Raw genomic sequence first — 17482 nt, 5'->3', positions numbered from 1 at the left:
GATTGACACATTATTGTTGACTGACTCAATGATTTCTTATCAATCTTTTTAAAATATTAAATTGAATAACAAATATTATTACATGGTGTTTTTTATGTAGCACTCTGCAATAATTAGGTTGTTTTTTTACTTATGTACTGGCTCAATTATGTCTCATTAATTCTAAGAACAGTGTAACAATAAATGCACAGAAAATAAAGTAAATATATTAAAAAGAATAGGAAATAAACCTCATATTATTACAACATATTTTTATGTAGCACTCTGCAATAATTAGGTTATTCTTCTTTGTTATGTATGTACTGGCTCAGTTACGTCTTATTAATTTCTGAATTTATATGGTGAAGTAAAACAGTTTTGTGAAGTAAGAAGTTTGAATATCCTCCTTTTGGACCAGTCCTTGAACCTATCATGGTCTCAAGGTGTCTACAGCCAATCAATCCTAAATGGGTGAAACCAAGTTGAAGGGGGGAACAAGTGAAAACACAGCAATAGAAAACACTGGTTAACTGTGTAGTAAAGTTTGTTAAGTGAAAGTTTGATCACTATGCTACACGTCAGAAGTTTAGCGTTGTTTTTTTGGACTCGAAAATGTGAAAGTGTGGCGGTTGGAGCGAGTTTCTGTCGAAAAAACGTGTAAACTCCCCCATAACGTGGCGCTTGTTACCTGCAGCCTTGACAGGAAACGTTCAGGAGTTATATCTGCACACTGCAATCATATGGGGGCAGGAAGTAATCATGGTTTATTATTGTTGGTGCACTTCTAGTGTATTTTGGTCTGAGCCATGCGAGAAGGAGACTCAATGTTCCTGTGTCTGAAACAGCTGCTGGTTTACAAGTACTGGTGAGTACCGACCATTAACTGGAGGTAAATGAACAAACTTTTAGTTTTTATGGATACTTTTTATGAATTTGATATAAAGCAGGTTTATACTGATACCTTCTGCCTCCAGGACACATGAAACAAGCTTTCTCCTGCCTTCATGGCTTTTATAAGATAAGATAAGATAACACTCAATTAATCCTGAAGGAAATTCTTGTGCCCGCCTGCTCCAATATTCACATCATACAGTGAATAAAGCAGAACGATAAAGTCAGTGAAATTAAAAATACAAGTATAAAGTGTATTATAATTGAAGAACTGTAAAGTGTATACAGAGTAACAATTAACAAATAAGTTACATAAGTTACATGAGACAGTAAAGCTATATATACTCACACTGCAAAATACATCAGCCACATGAATGAATGGATCTATAATCTTAATATAATAAGTGTTCAATTGACTACTATGTAACACAGTTTACTTACTGGAACTGTATGTGCTCACTGCCGACAACTTTCAGTACTACAAACCTGTGCAAACCCATATCCTTCATCCAACTTACTGCAGCTGCTGCTGACACCGTCTCCTGTACATACTCCCTGGTAGAGACACTTTGTGTAGGCTGTGCCAAACTGCTGCCTATAAGGGGAAGAATGCTGAATAGATCAGAATAGAAAGGATTTTACAAACTGTTTGCCAATTGTTTTTCCGTCAATCAGCTCCACAGTTAGGTTATATAGAATCTCACAACATACTGTCAAACAAGAGCTATCGTAAGAGCTTTAAGTGTTTGGGCCACGAATATGTTGCAAGGATTCGCGGTCAACATTACAAATGCACCTTATCAACCAGTTAACCTTGTGCAAGGTCACTACGCCACGATTTACCAAAATCAAGTTCGAACTTTAAGCTTAATTTGACATGACACGCAATTCGTTTCCCCCGCCTGCATGCGCAGACACGTCTGTGCTGTCGAACACAAAACACTTTGCTTGCTGGTGTCCTCCATTTTCACAGGAAAACAACGTAACATTTCCGTCTGACTTTACCGATAGGTCCAGAGGGCATTCAGTAGGTCAAGCTGGTAGTGAGCGCCCCCTGCAGGATCACAAAGCAAACTTCTTCAGTCGGTTTTGATGCGCTTCTAGACTGAGTACTTTGAATTCAAACTGGTCATTACAGTTCGATATAATCGAGCAGAGGCAGGACTTACCCTTAGTCACTACCCTCTGCACCACAGAAGTTTCAACTTGTTTGGCAGCAGTCAAACCGTGTCAGTGTAACTTCACATTACACGTGTAACTTTTCTTCTGCTTGTGTATTCAGCTTACCTCGACTATCAAAGCGTGCTAAGCTTGTGTAAAACTGTAGGACTTTGTTTTTTCTTCAGCTCTGAAATCCTTGAAAATCCTTTGTGTGATGATGGGCAAATGCAACAGGAAAGTGGACGTGAATGGACTCTCATGAACGAACGAATGGACGTGAATGCAAAGTTGAAAGTAACTCTTAGAATTAGAGTGATGCTTTTTGTTAACTTCATCTCTATGTTTATCCTTCACACCTCCTGAAGGTAAATTAGCTGACTTTTGTTTTTTGCACAGCAGATCTGTCTAAGGTGATTATTGTTTAAAGGAGATAATGGTCTTTTTGAGGGTTATCTGAGTTGTGTTCACTTTGACCTATTTAAGGTGGACGGATTCAGGTCTTTGACACCAATTTTGCAGTTTTCTGTCCAAGTATCGCCAAAATTCAAATAAAAACATGTGGCCCACTGTCAGATGTTGGATTTTGGAAATTTTCTTGTAACTGGTAACTTGTTTTTAATTTCTTTTAGGTATCTTCTATCAGTGATTTATTTAAATGGTTACAATAGCTGTTGCTTTCCTCTGTTATCTAATTTATTTGAATTTAAAATGTAATCAAGTGGCTTATTGGAACTAGAGGAGCCTGCTGGTTTGTCCAAAAAGTTATTACTTTGTTTCAGCAAACGGCAAACACAATATGTTTTGTCATTTTACTCGTTCACTCGGCCAAAGGAACCTTTTTTTCTCTCTTGGTTTTTGACGGCAGAATACCCCATTCATTAGGGTCACTGCCCCTGCAATTCTGCACAGCACAGGAATATCACCGCCTTTTTGCCCTCTGTTTGGCCCGCTGTGTTTGTGCAATTTTCCTCCAATGGTGGCCTCTATGTTTGTCACCCTTATCTCCTTTGACCAGGCCACTGCTTACAGGCCAATCTCTATGGAAACCTATGGCTGACCTGAGCTGTGAACAGACTTGAAAGACCTGTGGAGCTTGTCAGGACCCCGAACCCACAGGCTACCTCTCGACTTTGCCGAGGGCGCACGCCGCCACTCGCTCGTGATTCACCAGGGTGCTGCGAGTGGAAGATATCACATATATACGATATATATACTGAATAATAAAAAGCATTTTGATGGGTGGATGAGAATCCGACACAACTAAGACCTTGTTCCCGCTTGGAATTGCAGACACACATATTAACCGGTGGATGCTACTTGACATTAAGAAAGTGCCATTAATACTGCAGCACATCATGAATCCTATTGTACATACTAATTCTGTAATTCACTGTTTATTTTAAAGCTGTGCTGGTCCATTATCTGTTTGCTGATGGGCAGGGACGGGGGTAGTGGGTTTCACACAACAAAAGGCACTGACCTCATTCTCCTCCATCGTCTGAGCTGTGCAATGTGCCCCACATCAGACCCACAAGCATAATTCAAGAAAAGGTTTCCCCCCCCAGCTTTGACATTAGATATCTTAGGGATTTTGTTTTGTATTCAAATTGAATAAATGATTAATAGCAAAAGCAGTGGAGCTGCATGGAGATTAATGACAGCTTGGCAGTGCATCGGCTGGTGAATTAGTATTCTCCTTCCTCTGGGCTCTGTCCGTCTCCTGCCTGCTAGAGAGATGATAGGTCCTGCTCTGCCGACAGGGACATCCCTGGAAATGTGACACCGCCGTCTCTGCGTGAACTGTTAAGATCAGTTTGGACTGTTTGCGTTGTCTATTAATGTCAGCGACGCACTTGGCAGCATATGCATATGTCACTAAAGGGTTTGGTCGTATGGTAAGTATGCTAGTGACAAAGCATAGTGCATGAAAGGATAATAAGGAAATACTCCACTGGATTGCATTGCGGCTGTAGTTGCTGGTTTTAGCTTTGTTTCTCAAAACTGGAGATATTCCAATGAATAAAGTATTAATAAAATACCTATACAGGCTTAGCTTTGTGCATTCTGATGTCAGTCGTGCATCTTTGAGCAGGCAGCAGAACTGAACTTTATCGCCTGCCGTCACTGTGTACCTGTCGCTCAGCTCGGTTGTGCATGAGAGCGAGCTGTGCACGTTTTCTTTGCGTGAGGCACAACAATCAGCCCTCATCATCCGGCACTCAGACACCTTGTAATAAATCACATCCTTCATGGTAGTTTAACAACATATACTGTAAAATCTTACCAGTTAAATGCTTAGAGAACAATGTAGTGCAGCATGTGGACATTTTTCATAGATGCAACTCTACATCTGACCATCTCAGTGCAGCTAGTTCAAACTGAACCCTTCTCTTGGCAGTTGAGCCCTGTTTTATGATTTACTGACCGGATCCTTTAGAGAGAGTGTCTGTTGGCTACTACTACGCCTCTCCATTATGATCACCCTCCGAAAGGCTCAAAGCTCAGGTAGTGAAGGATGGGGAGAGAAAGATATAGTGTAACTGTGGTGAGCATACTCTGACCAGAGGAAACACACTGTGGACTGTCATCTGAGTTGGCGCCGCAGCGTCATAATTCTAAAGGTATTAGCTTGATCCTCAAACTTGGCTTGCCGCAAGGAACGGGTGTGGGGAGACTGCAGTGAGGAGGCAGCGAAAATGCAGAGTTAGATGCTGAGCTTTGTCTTATAAGAGCGGCCACCTTGAAGGTATAATGGACTGAAATGGCACCCTGCATTTCAGAAACGAGGATTTTGCGGGCCGAACAGAAGTGCTTGTGTGGCCTTTTCAATAAAGACTTTGAGGCAAAACAAACATTAATCCCAATCAGTGTGTCTTGACTAAGCAAACACTTTACCTGAGGATACCATGTTTGAAGGGCTGATTGAATACATGCACACTCCTTGGGAAGAAAACTGCCCCGTAGCTCGGCTCGCTCAAGCAGCCCAAAGGAGGCAATATTTAGTAAATGAGCTTTACTCCCCAACCATTAAGGCTGTGGTTTCCCTTTGACTGAGGACCTTAATAGCCTCCTGCTTGGGACAGGTGCTGTGCAAATTGCCTTCTCTAAATGATTAATGAGGGAAGCTCTGTTCATGTTGCGGCTAAGACTGAAGTCTGTGATGAAAGTAGCACGTTTTCTTCACACACACACACGATGTGGAGATGATGGAGGAAAAAGCGCAAACACACAACAAAATAGGGTCCATAAGGAGAAAATGATGTTTGGGACTCATTAATAGCTTTAAGCATCATGTGCATAAAGCGACCTCTGACGGATTTTCCCCCCAACCAATTCATGCACAAAGAAACTCAAACATCCAGCTGAAGTAACAATAAACAAAACACATTATTGTGAGTAATGGGACTTGTTTGCCTCAGACTCTTTTGCCGACACTGTTCACTCAAGAAAAACAAAGCATTGTCATTCCAGCGAATGTCCCTCAAGTGACAAAGCCCTCTAGTAGCATTAGGACTCAGCTTGATGGATGCAACGGACTTAAACACAGGAGCCCATTGATTGTTTCGGGTTTAACACCGGCAGTCAATGCCCATTCATTTTAATCATGACCATAATTGTTCCCTATAGTGTATATTAGTGGACATTCATTATTTTGGTACTGAATCATAAACTTACAGGTGGGGTGAGCATTTCTGGCGAATGACATCGCAAATTCATGCACACGCCTTGTCAAGGTGAACCACTGATCTAAAAAAAGTACCATTTATCCACCACAAATATTAGAAAAACATGACACAATACAGATCAGATGTTGACGAAAGAAAAATGAATGTAACCGACCTATCAAGCAGAAACAGAGCAACCTCTTCATCCTTTTAAACTCTTCTCCGTTAAAACGGTTCATGCAGATCTTCACCGTTTCGTTATTTTGTTATCTTCTAGGGGTCAAGTTGCCGTCTGCGATGCTACAGCGCTTAGCATTTGGAGTGCTACTTTGCAAACGATTGTGTGAATAATTTCTTGTGATATAGCAGAGAGGCATTTCCAATGGCTAACAGTAGTTGTTACACTCTGAAACAGTAGCGGTGATGTAGATTATCTGAGGCCACTTTGCTCTACAGTACAAGGCAGAGGAACGATTACCTCATCATCTCGTTTGAGATGGTTTCACATGTTTTATTTAGACATCGCTCCAAGAAAGGATTAGCGTACCATTGGCATAAACTTTTTATGACTGTTCCCATGAAAATCGCTGTGTCCTCTGCACTAGCATGAATACCCTTGTTGCTGAAATAATGTTTTGCTGTGTAGGTAGTCCAGCTTTCTTTGTTTCCCAAATACAGTACAGATGGAGCGTACAGCTCACGGTACCTGTGTTTTCTGGAAGGTACTGACATCAATGTCTTCCTGTCGATTTGTTTCTGAGTTCTCCTAGAGGTCATGGAGAAATGGGGGAATATTCCATTTGGACTTATTCTTGCTTTTACAGGTTATTGCTATTTTTAGTAAAACTCTTTTGGCAGAATGACCTTCTCATCATTACATTTTGATGGTGGAGAAAGTCTCTTAGACATTAAATGTTTGAAAATTGCTCCTTTTTTCAAATATTCAGAGTATGTTAATGTTCAACTAGTCATTCACGTTTCCTTTTTTTTAGAACATAGGACAAGATGGACAATATCCCTTTTTATATATCGAAACATAACCCAGAATGCCAGCAAAAGAAACACAACAGCTGCTCTGTTTCTTAGCCAGAGGTAGAAGTTTACTTCAAACTTCTACCTAGGTCTTTTGATCCAAGGGCAGATCGCATTTGTATTCTTCCAATATATGTCAGGAGTTGAGGTGATGTCTCCCATCAAGAAGCTGTCACCCCCTGCTGTCCTGAACACCTCCATTTCTACAGTAACAAGAGGGCAGACTCTGACCATTCCCCCCTTTTTAATGTCTGTGCCTGGGCTCAAATGTGAGGGATTTGTAAATGCTCCCATTTTTCTTTGGCAGGGGTTTTATCTCACAGACACAAGCCATCGGCACAGCCTGTTCCCGTCACACCAGTGTTCTCCTCAGCACAGCAGTGGCCAGCTGTGTCCATTTTCTCTGATTATTGATATACTGACATTGTTACGGGGGGGGGCAGTTTGTTCTAGGAAGCACAATAGTTTGTTTTCGCAAAGCCTGTTGCATGTGCCATAAATATCATATAACGAAGGACATTTCACAGTAACAACATGGGAAAACCGCAGTGTAAAACCTCAACAGTGCTCGCTCTCTTATAAAAGAGGGAATACTGACCTGATTTTTTCAGACCTATATATTCTATACGTTTCAGGGTATTGAATAAAACATAAGAATCTAGGTCAGAATATTATCTCAGGCTGTATCTTATAGATATGCTGTAACAGTTCTCAAGTTATTTTGCAGGTTTAAGGCTGATAGAATACAGCCTCCTTGGCACAGTGTATGGTTCATTTTCGTCCCCCCCCCCAAAAGGGAAAAACTCTTCAGAATGTCATTGAGACCTTCAAGGTCCTTCGGGAAATACTGTCCTGATCATGAGCTGTCAAAAAACACGAGTTGAAGCACTTTTTTTTGAAGGAAATACCCCTCAAAAATTACTTGTCAAACCTGGTAAATCATTTCCATTATGCTTAAGGACCCAAACAGCCTATTTGCAATGAGGCTCCACGGACCAATGACACTTCCTTATATTGGGAATGTCATTTTCTCGACATGCTGTCTCTGAGATGTATCTGGTTCATAAGATGTCTTAGTTTCTTTGACAAAACCCCTGAAATGGCAGGATCAGATACACCTCAGCTATTAACCTGAAGCGAAAAGACACTGCTCGGCTCTTTGATAGACATCAGTTTGTTGCTCTTCATTAGTGGATGAAGTTTACGCGAATTTTGGCTCCAAAGTAAAGCATTGTGTTTTCTTTGTGGAGTAATTTCCTATTTTGCATGTGCTATTAAACACATGCTGTGTGGTGCGAAGCATCTGTGCTCGGAAGCAGTTGCAGGAAGACAAATACAACTCAGCAGGACAGGAAAGCCGCTGTGCACCCTATCCCAACTGTGAACAATATAATAGCCTAAAAATTGTTTTTAGGATGAAAGGGAATTACAGCCAAAACTGAGTCATCATCATTGTCATTGTCATCACACCGATGGTAATAATTATAATCATTATCAATAGTATTTCCCAAGGAAATCAAAAAATAAAACATAACAATTCCAAAGGAAATCAACATAGTCACTATTACGCTGGTGCTGAACAGGACTCAGCCGGCTGTCACCTGACACTGATGGACTTATCAACAATTTAAAATCAACAATTTAAACACTCCTCTCACAGATGGCTTGTTAGAGGAGGTCAGAAATAGAAAATGCTCAAGGGTAAGAAGAAGAGGTGTTACTGCCAATGTCAGACATGGATGTGTTTCAGTGCTTGCAATGTCTTCCGTGCCACTGGTAATTGTGTGTGTGTGTGTGTGTGTGTGTGTGTGTGTGTGTGTGTGTGTGTGTGTGTGTGTGTGTGTGTGTGTGTGTGTGTGTGTGTGTGTGTGTGTGTGTGTGTGTGTGTGTGTGTGTGTGTGTGTGTGTGTGTGTGTGTGTGTGTGTGTGTGTGTGTGTGTGTGTGTGTCCCCTTCCCTTGGGTGAGTAATCACAGGATAATGAGTGGCTGGCTGCGTCAGCTCAGATTTTTTTTTTTGTTGCTGCTCCTGCCATGAGTGAGTGGAAGCTGTAGTGACTCATTATTGAACAATAGGTGATAAATGAGACATGGGCTGCTTCAGACAAAGCATGTGATCAGTCCCTGAGTGACGGGCCACTGTTATATGACTCGAAGGTGATAAGTCAAAGCCAAAAGAGAAAACTTTGCAAAAAGTCCTGTCACAACTTTTTCTTCGGCTGGGGGGGTTCATGGGTTTGTTAATTAATACCTATGACATATTACTTTGCTATGCTATGGAGGGTCACCACACAGGGCAGGCAAAAGTATGATTAAGCTTTTGATGTGAACCCAGACTCACATTTTGAAGTGGATTCAAAGGTTTTTGTGGACCACACTCAATTATACATCTTAATCCCACTGGTCGCCAATAGAGATGAGCAAGAATGTTTCATAACCACAACAAAAACATCTTAACAAATATCATTATGGGTGATCCCCCCCCCCCCGTAATACTAGTTGGTATTTTTGTTAAGGGTAGGCAAGGCAGAAATGTCAACAAAGCAACTCTCACTCATCTGATCATGCGTAATTTGAACTGCACTGACATTTCCTTTGCAGCCTTCAGAGTCTACTGAGGCAACAGTCACCTGATTCAGCTGTTTGTTCAGCTCATTCCGAGGCAGGGTCCGGGTTGTCTGGAAACATCAAATAAGTGTTTGGATCAAAGTCTGGTGATCACTGCTACCGAGGGCCACACAGCACCGCGACGGGCAGTGGTAAAAACCACACAGAACAGACAAGTTTATTTAATTTTTTATTCAAGTTCTATATATTTGGTTGAATGTGTTTATTTTATTATATTATAGTTATAGTAAAGAATATGTTTACACTGTAAAATATCAACTCTTAATTACATTTTTTTGTGGTAAGCATTTAGAAACGACCTCTTAGGAATCATTGCCAAATGTTTCGGTATCAACATCCGTCACCAAAAATCCATATCGTTTGCGCTGTAGTGTAAAGTAATACAGATGACTATTTAGGGTTTTCGTATTCTACGTAAACAGAATCAAAACTTGAATTTTGAGGGGGGGCAGTGAGGGGATTTACTGTGCTTGTCTGTAAATGATGGCACACTCCGAATGGAGCAGTGTTGCTTCTCAGAGATGGATATAGGGGAAGTGCTGAGAAGGCAAGATCAGAGATGAATCCCCTCCAAAGCCCCTGAATCCTGGCACCTGAAGATCTCTGGTGAGCAAAATCCAGCAAATCTAGCAACTTTATGAGCAGCTCTCCCTCTGTAATACATTACTCTAGTCCACTCTGATCTGCCTGGGTTGTTGTGCAGCACACAGCCACAGGCAAAGGGACCTACACTGATGCGATTCAAAAGTTGCAGCCCGAATGTCAGTGTCACTCTTTCCAATCTGCTGAAACCTGCCTAGGAAATTAAGTGCATTTCATTATGGCTGCATATAAAATAGATTATGAGGTGTAAAGTTTTTGTGCAGCACTGTACGGACAGTGTGCCGTTGAGACAGCCCCTAATTGCTTTTGTAGCTTGCTGCTGTCAGTCACCTCAATGCAAGAATGTAATTTTAAACCACTGGTATTATAGTCGGCCTCTTCCCTTCTCTGGTACTTCTGCTTCCAATTTGTCTGACTGCAAGAGGTTTTCAGCATTTTTTTTTTTTCCTCTTCTTTCATCGAAGAAATTCTATTGTCAGCAACCCTGGGCTGGACATAGTGATGTGTGATCATTTCTCAGGCATTACTTTGTTATAGTAGCACGTGTAAGAGCCACCTCCATTCCACTGGATTTACTTCCACCAAATTTTGTCCTGAAGATACTGAACTGGGTCAATGATGTCATTAAAGTGGGAATTTTTTTAATTCTGCAGAAAGTTATGGGTCTAAAATGTAATCAGTGTATGAAGTGTTTCCCACAGACTTGGATTAAATCTTTTAAAATTAAATCTCATTTGCAAAAGAGGGACCTATTATGCAATTTTTTTTTTCCTGGGACTCCTCTAGAGTTGCTTCGCATAATCAACAGTCCAGAAAGTTGTTGATTATCTTAATCTGTCAATCGAGCCTCTGACTGGAACAGGTAATAAAGCTCAGTTCTCTTTAAGGGGCCCCCTGAATAGCCGGCTTTTTTCTGATTGACCTAACAACTGGAAGTCCTCTGAGGGGTAATGCTCCCAGAAGGGTTGGGCGATTGGAAGAAAGGGGATTTTTGTAATTTTGCTGATTTGATTAACTAAATAAAATTGAGAACTTAAATAATGAGATGAAAAGCACAGAACTGGCAGTTGGAGTTTTACTATGCATAGATGGGCATTATCTAGACCTGTCCATTGACTCATCTGTGCCCATCATGGATGCCTAAATGGATTATGGATACTAGATATTTCTTTAAAAGAACTGTAGCTGGGTTATCTGAGGTGTCGTGGTGAGGAAACAAGCAGTGCGGGATATATCAATTCGGGCCAGACTGTATTAGCACGTTGACCTTTTCCAAGACTTGTATCAGGCCATCGCAGGTGGTGGCACCAAGTGAAAAAAGTGTTGCATGGAGGCAGAGACTGTCTACAAGACTCAATTAACACCCTGCAATTCAAATATGCAGGATCTCCCTATTAATCTGACCCTCACCTGCTACAGACACGACCTTCGACGCTACCAGATTTTCCAACTATGTCCATATGACATAGTCGCCTGGCTCCTTACAACCGTTCTGTTGCATACATGATGTTGTTTGGACTAAACCGCAGCGGCAACCAAAACCTTAATTTGAGACACTGAGGCCCTCAAACTATTTTCCTAGAAAAGGTGGATTTTAAGTATACGTGTGACTGTTCCCATCGCAGCTGAATCTGCCCTTCTCAAAAATGGAGCACCAGTAGAATATGCTTTCTCATACCATGCTGGCTTTTGCTGTGACAGTCATTTGTGTCATTTGCAGTATATGACACACTAGAGAATCAACATTATAAGTGACGCACCAAACATGACGACCAGATCCGTTTGTAAACGTCTTCTATCCTCGAGAAGTTCTTTATTCAGTAGAGGGTGATTTAATCTCCTGTCTTGATTTATTAGGGACTTATATCATGTAGTGATGATGATTATACCTCCTCTGTGTTTTAGACTCTGGGTCTACTCCTGAGTAATGTTTGTCATGTCTTATTAAATGGTAAAAAAAAAAGAAAATTGCTGACAGCACATACAGCAGATAACCTTATTGATTCTCCACATTATAGTTGTGGCTATGTGGGCGGGAAGTTTGTAGACTTAACCACACAGCAGTGCTCTATAGTGCACCTGAGGAGGAGGGGATGACTCTGTGAACCTGGATTTTCTGTGTGATAGCTACTGTGACCAACAATTTGTTAACAAATGCATAAATCCAATTCCACACTGGATCCATGAGGCTCATTAATTAAATATGGAAATAACACATTTCACTTCACTTCAAGCCGGAGTGTAAAATGTCATTGCTTATCTTTTAAAATAATAAAAACACTGTTGCTTGGGGCTTAAAATATATAGCAGCATTATGTCTTTTTGTGTTGTGATGGATTTTGCCAGTTGGAGCCGTAGTCTGAATATGAAAATGGATGTAGAGTCCAGAGAGTGAGGCCGATGTTGAAGTGCCTGAAAGGAGACTCCACTGGTTGAACTCTTTAGAAACTTGCTTCTTCTTTGCAATAACAAGTTGACTCCACTTCTCACTTGATATATTACCTCAGTAAACATTTTAAACATTGGAACATGTATACTGTGTGATTGACAGTTACTTCCGTCCAATGGGTGCCGGTCGCAGAGGCCGAACTCGAGGCTTCAAACAAATCCATGGATGACGTCGCAGTGGGTTAACACTTGGTTTTTCTCTTGTTCACATTCAGCTGCTTTACATGTAGTCTGTCATGAAGTGTGAAGGGAGGGTTTCTGCTGAGGAGGCAGTGATGTGTCGACTAGGTCTTCACCCTCCCGGCTCCCAATTACAAAATGAGTAAGTGGGTGTCTTCTCTGACTTCATCTGTCTTGCAGAGATGTGGACTGTAGTGCAACTCTAGCCCATTTGCCGTCTTCACTTCCTTTCACTCTCTCTGACGTCTTCATTTGTTTCGCGGATGCTCTCCACACCATCAGGGCTTCCCCAAGAGTCCTCAGATATATTTAAAGAGTCTGATTTATCAAAGCTAACCGGGGGAAAATAGAAAGTCCAGGCATGCATGTTTAGATTCCTTTCAGCAGCTTAACATTTCCCAAGTGCCTTTTAACCCAAATACTCAGACAAGCTATTGAAAGGGACTGTTTGTTCTAGACGTCCCGAAAAATCTCTCTAAACAGTTTCCAGAGCTCCTAAAATAATCAAGTATGTAACTGTGATATCAGGCTCTGTGAAAGTTGCTTTCATATGTCCTTGAGAGAGCCCCTTTTCCTTTTAATTAAAGATTAAATAATTGTGATATTTAAGCGCAGCAAAGAAGGAAAATGCCCCGTTTGTTAGAATAAGCAGGAAAAATTACTCCAATGATCCTGCACTGAGGCAGGGAAAGTAGCAAATGTGCCTAATTGGCCTCGCAGCCTTAAGTGTGCTCAGCAGGATGCGACTAATAAAGCAAACCGCTGGGTCTGAAACGTGCTCAAGTGTTGGCCTGCAGGGATAACCGTTTTCTCAAGGGCAGTAGAGCCACACTGTCAAACAGTTTGAGGGTGTGTGCCATACACCCTCAGACATAACTGTGTGCTTTATTTTTATGTTTTCATTGGGTAGAATTTATGCGAAATGAAGCAACGTCTTTTGACACTTGGTGTGCAGCAAACAAATGCGTTTGCTGTTTGCGAGCCAAAACGCGTTCAGCCATGATTAACAGCGCCGCGAAAATGAATGAACCATACGATGTAGGTGTCGGCTCACTTTTCTCTATGAGCAGAAATCAATAGAGATATTTCAGAAACATTGCACTCTCCCTATAGTATATGGTGTCCACTGTAATGGGGCGACTTCAAGCAGTCAGCAACTCGATCGCTCCAACTTGGCACGCACCGCAGTTTAATTATAGAGTACACTAATAACATAAGCCTTTCTATAGAGCTGTACGGTCATTCAGAATTCATCCTGTAATACTAATGAGGATTTATGCACCGTGATTCAAGAGGACGCAACTGACTTCTCCTACTTAAGTCAAGAGTGCGACGCTCAGGTTGATTGATCGTGGATGACTCGCAACAAGGAAAAGTTAAGGTTTGCTGGAGTGCTGACCTGGTCACATTAGGGCTGGGCGATCAAACGATAAAGATAATTATGGCGATATAACTTTCCCTGATAGAAATATAAGACATGGTCGATAGAACTAATTCCATCCATGTTATGACGGACAACAGGAACAGCCAATGATAATAGCCCCGTATGAACCAATCATGTGGCTGGAATAGAGTTACAGCCACGTCAGGTTAGGTTGACGCACACAGGAGAGTGCAGGACGAGCAGCAGCACACGTGCTAATGTTTGGGCTCCTGCAGAGAGGTGGACGACTCTGCATCGATGCAGAGACTAGACACAATCGATTTATGTTTTTCCACTAAGTTCATTGTTTCTGTGGTTTTTCACCGCTGAATAATTATAACCACCGCTGCTCCAGGACCAGGACAGACGCACATTAAAGGTCCGGTCGTCCTGTATGTGTAAGAGTCTCTGTCAGAGTCTGCTTCCTCCTCGCTCCCCTTCTGAACCGAACTATAGATGAAAGAATGAAGATGGTTCTGCTTCATGTAGAGAAATGTAAATGTTGGCCAGGATTCTGTTTATATATTCCTGATGAGCATCTACTGTGTATTTAACACTTGAATGATTTCGGTTATGAGCTGCATCTTCACTGACATCAACCGCTCATGATGTTAGTCTTGGACACTTGCTGGAATAAATGTACTTTGACTTTTGGATCTCTCTCAATGCAGCAAATACTTTTTGATGAGTACATTTATTTGCTTTTAACAAATAGCCCATTGCACTGTATAAAATGCTTGACGTTAAAAGGCCACAGTTAAGATTGCACCGGCAAATAAAACTCCATAGCATCGTCTGACTCTACCTGCAACTCCCTGGCAGCTGTTTCTCCGCTCACGCAGGCGGTTGCCAGTGCTCGTGTGACTCTGATCAACAGTAGTTGTTTTGCTTGGAGCAGCAGGGACAGGAATGAGTGTGCACACCCTTAATTCAGAGCAGATGGAATCTTAATGGATGTGCCATGGACTGTACGAGGTCACATTGAAAGACTCAATTGGAGCGTTTGGCTTATTAAATTTGCCGACTCCTCTGAGCATCACAACCAGCCAGGTGGGACTCCCGTATTTCTGTTTTCAGCAAATCACACTACATGTAGTTACTATGATGAAACTGTGCTATTGGAAACATGAAGTTATGTTTTTCTAACAAATTATTTATGACTATGCCCCCCCCAACCATGATAACTTGGTGATTACAGCAGCCGAGTGAGAACTGTTATTCATTTTAAAGGTAATTTGAAAAGTATATATGTTATTAGGTTGATAATTGATTGCTGCAGTGGCTCCTGTATCACATACACACGTGCAATGTTTCATTATGATGATGTTGGCTCAGTGCATTGAAGCCTCCCATCTAATTTCTTCTTTCTAAATTCAATCATGTGGCCAATTCACTAATACACTCCATCATTCCTAATTGCGGGAAATTCTGTTGGATCGTGAAAGACAAAAAAAAAAACTGTGAGATGACTTCCGAGAATAACTGAAATAATTATATTGAAGTCACCTTCCCTTCGATATTTTATTTCCACTGCCGTATCGCAAAAGGCAACAGAGCATCACAGGCTTTTCCAGTGAGTTTACTGACTATCTGCAATTCTTATCACACCAAGGCTTTATTACTAGACAGAAGGTACAGTAGATAAGAAAACATATTTTGAAGTTTTTGAACGCTTGTTTTAATAGCACATTTGCTCTTTCTGACTGAGCTCTTGGAAAAGCGAATAAAACGTTGTCATGAGTAACAGCAATTAAAAAAATCCAGAAAAAAAGTCATACATTAGGTGTTAAATATTACCTCATAAAAATGGGATTATTATATCCAGGACTTTTCCTCACCAGTTTAGTTTTACTCGTTTGATTGAATCATGGACATGAATCAGTAATGGTTTGTCCTGAGAGCTTTTTTCAAAGTTCATCCTTAAAAAAATGACACTTTTATAGCTATGCACCTTGTGTCGCTTGCAGAGCTCATACATATCAAAGTGCATTTCATCACTGCTCATTTCGTATGACCTGATTCCAAGCTTAACAATAAAACAGTGCTGTCTTGCTTCTCCAAACATTTTCTACCCATAAATTTAATTAGCGCAAACATCCACCATCGCTAAATTTATGCCCCAGCCCCGGAGCTAGCTCCTGCATGGTAAATGCAAAGGGATCTCCGGGATGCTAATGGGGGGGAAGGTTAGAGATGCTGAGGTCAGCAGCTTTGGTCGAACTCGAGTCTATCCCGGGCTCTGAAATGTTCCCTGGAAGCTGGACTGACGCCTTCAGGGACTGTCACAAAGTGCTTAGAGAGGTCGTCACCAAGGAATCGCCCTCATTGCAGAGTCAAGGATGAGGAACTCCCGGATGCTTCTGCTATGAATGCAAAACACAAAAATGAGGTTTTAAGTAACGGTTGAGTCCCTCGTGGTGTTTGATCCCACTCACACGAAGCGGCCATTATTGTGACTCTAAGTTCAATTTTACCGCCGGCTAATTAGTAATGATTCCACATTTTATTACATCAAGCAGTGATTAATGGGGCTATATCGCTGCCATTCAGATACCAAAGCTTTGCTTGACAAGCTGTTTACACACACACACACACACACACACACACTCGTCCACATTATAGATACTGCAGGGCAAATGGAACAGATGCTAGTGTACAAAATGTAAGCTAACTCGGAAGTTGGTGGGTAGTTCACCAATGGAGAATTTGTAGAACATGTACTCGGTTAATAATATTAAAATACAAATAATAAAAAATCCTAAATGATGTATATATCGGTGTATTTATCGGTAATAATACATTTTTATTCATGTAGCACTTTTGAAAATGTGCACTTAACATCGGTTAAAAAAACAAAGCAAATGAAAGCACAATTTAAAACAGATCATAATCACACAATAAAATAGAAAATACACATCACTATCATACATTATAATATAAAATAAAGGTCATAATCAAACCGATAGTTCTGAAGATATTAAGATATAAACCTCACTATTAATCTTTATTGGGTTAATGATAAGTCCAGCCGAGAGGTCACAGCATTATCTTAAAACATTTTTTTTTTTTAAAGCATTTATTTGTTATGTCCTTTTCATTCCCCACCACGTCCTTTTGATTCAGTGAAATGTAAAAGCCATTTCCATCTATTCATCGTCAAAATGACTTTGACATGAATATATAAACAAGGGCAGAATCTGAATGTCCCCTGGACACCCATCTGTACACAGCTGGCCATGAGACCATGAGCCAACAGCTTCACTGCTTGTCATTGACACGTGCCAATCATTAATCCATAAGCACTGCACTGACATCAGCACATGTTACCCCATGAGAGGAACATTATCGAAATACTTCATATTTGGTTCCAGTCTCAAGGGGCTTAAACGTGACCACAAACCAAATGTAAAACACTCCTCCCTCTCACACCCTCAGTCTGGATGAAGACAGTAGTTAATGAACATTTTCCAATGG

The 17482-nt window shown here is 41.1% G+C and overlaps 1 long non-coding RNA gene across 1 annotated transcript in view; it reads left to right on the top strand.

Annotated features, from left to right (window-relative positions):
* Nucleotides 1–750: 750 nt before the first annotated feature.
* Nucleotides 751–17482, top strand: part of LOC118120523 — a 54405-nt gene continuing 37673 nt past the window's right edge. Inside the window, exon 1 of the long non-coding RNA XR_004698219.2 lies at nucleotides 751–844. This is a non-coding gene — a long non-coding RNA (uncharacterized LOC118120523). The remainder of the gene's footprint in view (nucleotides 845–17482) is intronic.

The sequence above is a fragment of the Hippoglossus stenolepis genome, chromosome 13 (assembly GCF_022539355.2).
Source record: "Hippoglossus stenolepis isolate QCI-W04-F060 chromosome 13, HSTE1.2, whole genome shotgun sequence".
NCBI lineage: Eukaryota > Metazoa > Chordata > Actinopteri > Pleuronectiformes > Pleuronectidae > Hippoglossus > Hippoglossus stenolepis.
The sequence above is the reverse complement of the archived record's forward strand: the minus strand, read 5'-3'. Positions and strand labels throughout refer to the sequence as shown.